Source organism: Dunckerocampus dactyliophorus, chromosome 16 (assembly GCF_027744805.1).
Source record: "Dunckerocampus dactyliophorus isolate RoL2022-P2 chromosome 16, RoL_Ddac_1.1, whole genome shotgun sequence".
Classification (NCBI taxonomy): domain Eukaryota; kingdom Metazoa; phylum Chordata; class Actinopteri; order Syngnathiformes; family Syngnathidae; genus Dunckerocampus; species Dunckerocampus dactyliophorus.
The window spans coordinates 10316642-10320011 of NC_072834.1; positions in this window are offsets into that span (position 1 = coordinate 10316642).

Consider the following 3370-nt stretch of genomic DNA (forward strand, 5'->3'; position numbering starts at 1 on the left):
TGCAGCACATTTATAGTGCTTTCCCCTCCCATCTCATCCTGAGTGTCTACATCTATCCCCCCGCCCCATTACACCCCACTTGCGCTGCTGATCTTTCTAGAACAATGATGTCAACTGTTTATCCCACCATTGCCCTCATTGTTTTATCTCCCCAACGGTGGCTGGCTGTCTCTCTCTCCCTCTCCCTTTCGGTGTCTCTCCCTCATGAGGTGACATTGGCTGGGAATACTGCTGATGTTGCCTGTGTTCTCTACCCAGGAAATGCCCCCGTCTGGATCCCAGCGCACGTTTGTATGAGTACGAGCTGCCAGAGCATTAGCCTGCTGGCCTGCCAGTGCCAGAAGCTTTAGGACTGCGAGCGAAGTGGATGTGTGGCTTGAATGGGAAGTGATGAGTTTGTATGGCGCAGCATTAGGTGGCATCTAAAGCGTGTACCATTTTGCTGTGAGCTCAGATGTCAAATATGGAGTCCTTTCCAAAAGTTATGCTGGAATCTCAGACTGCCATTAATCATCAAATGACACATTTAAATGTTCTCCTCCTCCACATTCTTAGTCTACAGGTGGTAGAAACAGCAAGCTGTTTGGGGATATCTTAACAAAAGCCATAGTACTAAAATAGCACTTAAGTGCAGCTGAAGCAAAGCCAGCTGGCCCATTAGGCAATATAGGTGGCTGCTAAGGGTGCTTTGGCCTCCAGGGGGCGCCAAAACATCGGGAAAAAAATTCACCTTCAATAAAATTATGTTTAAACTACTTATTACCATGAACTCTTAGAATGGAAAATCTCACCTTGATTCAAATGTAAGCAATGCTCGATTTATGTTTCTACAAATGAGTCAGGCATTCATTTTTGTACATAGTCTGGCATTTTATGCATATTTTATATAGCTTTTATATGTAGAAAGATGAAGTCATTGTGTGCAACTGTTTAGTTATTTAAATGTTTTGATGTTGATTGTTGTATTTATAATTTGTTATGATTATTATTTATTCTTTTATTTATAGGATTATAATTTTGTGCTAAGGGTATTTGAATTGTATTTCAAGATTCAAGATTCAAGAGAGTTTTGTTGTCATGTGCATGGTAAAACAGCAGTTATACTATGCAATGAAAATCTTATTCTGTTCATTCTCCCAAGAAAAGAAAGAATAAGAACATAAGAAACATAAACACATATACCAATAAATTAAGCAACAACAACAGAAGAGACATTAATACAAATAAATAAATAAATAAATAAATAAAGTGCTATGAGTGTGTGCGTGTGTTGCGTGCGGCGTGTGTGAGTGCGTTGTTGAGAAGCCTGATGGCCTGTGGGTAAAAGCTGTTTGCCAGCCTTGTGGTCCTGGACTTCAAACTCCTGTAGCGTCTGCCTGACGGTAGGAGTGTGAATAATGAGTGTTGTGGATGTGTGCTGTCCTTGATGAGGTTGTTTGTTCTTCGTAGGACTCTAGTTTTATAAATGTCTTGCAGTGAGGGGAGGGCTGCCCCAACAATGTTCTGTGAGGTCTTGATCACCCGCTGGAGTGCCTTCCTATCACGTGTTGTACAGTTACCGTACCAAACAGTGATGGAGTTTCAGATATTTGTGTATTTTTAATTTGCTAGCCATGAAAATCAGGTGACACGTTATCTTACAAATTAAAGACAATGGCAAAAACAATGCCTTTCAATTATTTTTCTAAATGTATGTAAATTGCCAATGGTGGGGGGCGCCATATAAAATCTTGATAGATCCTGGCTATTTGTGGGGGTTACGTTCCAAGTAATGGCAAAAAACGCTGAATAATGGACACACTCATAAAAAGCCCTAAAAATGCCAATTTTTGATATTCTAAGCCCTATATAACCCTATAATGTGCCTCTCACAGTTATTAAACACATTTAGAATTCAGTTTTATACATTAAGAACCAATTCAAGGCATACAGTCTACTGTACAGCATTATAACTTGCAAAACGTGCAGTTATACAAGATGTCTTGCATCTTCCTGCCGGAAAATATTGCATGAACTGACTTACGAACGCACCCTCTGCTGGATTCATAGCTGCAGCACTCTTTTCCCCCTGCAGATAGCGCCATCATGCCACTTTCTATTTACGTTATTATAAAAATTATTTGCCATTTAAAGCAGAGAAAAGAAATCTGTGACTATGCTGGGGAGCCAATGCCAAACCACAAATAAGCGGGGACCTACTGTAGTGTAAATGCTCTAATTAACACCTCTTTCCAGTTAACCCCTGCGTCTCCTATAGTTGCTAGGTGCATGGTCGACAAAAGCAAATAACCACAGGGGTCTCTAATTAGTGCCAGGTGAGAAAACATTGGCACCAACACCTTTGGCTGTTGGCATCCTCCTGTAGTTTTTATTAACTCCACAAGATGGCAGTAGCAACATCTGAAGTATCATGAGTGCTAAGAATCCAGCATGGTCTACCTCTGCATGTGCTTTAAAATGTTGTTTGCACTACTCAGCTGGAAACTACTATCTAACTTACTCAGCGTAATTCATGCATGCTATTCTTGTTGTACTGTTGTTCACAATGAACTCAGTTTGCTCTGTAGCGTGATTACAGCGCTGATTCTGTTGCTGTTGTGTTGTGCAATATACTTATCGATAAATAACCATTTGGTCAAGGAGAGCTATGTTTACCTTAAACCTTCTCGTGCACTTTATGTGATACATAATGAGTTATACAAATTCAAAAATAACAGCTCTCTCGTTAATACCCCATTCTTTTTACAGTTTAGGTAAATAAACGCCTATAAACAACTATAATTACAGCATACTACTACAGTATGGCCCCCGAGAGCATTAGATCCGGCCCACCATTTAATTAAAAAATCAACTGAAACCTCAGCGGAACTGTTATGTAAAGCCCAAAAGCATTTAACCTGCTCACTGTATATGATAATTAATCAACTGTTTCATCATTAAATCATTGTTTAAATAAATGTGTTATGATTCTCTGAAGACTTAATAAAAGCAAAAATAGTCCCTGATTGATAAAAGTGTTCCCATTATTGTTCTACAGACCATACTGGCACATTTATGAGTTTCGAAAAGTCAACTACTTTAAGAGTTAAGTTTGTATAATGTATATCATATTGTAGTGCTTTATGAACTAAGAACACGGGGAATGTTGTCACAGACATTAATGAGTTCTTAAAAGACACATATTTTGGTTGTTGTTTTCCATAAAAAGACCAGTACAGACTCCAAGAATTCCGACTTGTTTCCTACACTGGAACGCAACACACGTCACTATCAATGACGTCAGTCTAGTTAGCGTCGTTACCGCTTGGCCGTTACCATGGTGACATCACTTTCTCCGGATTCCTTTTTTGCAGGTTAAAATCATTATAAA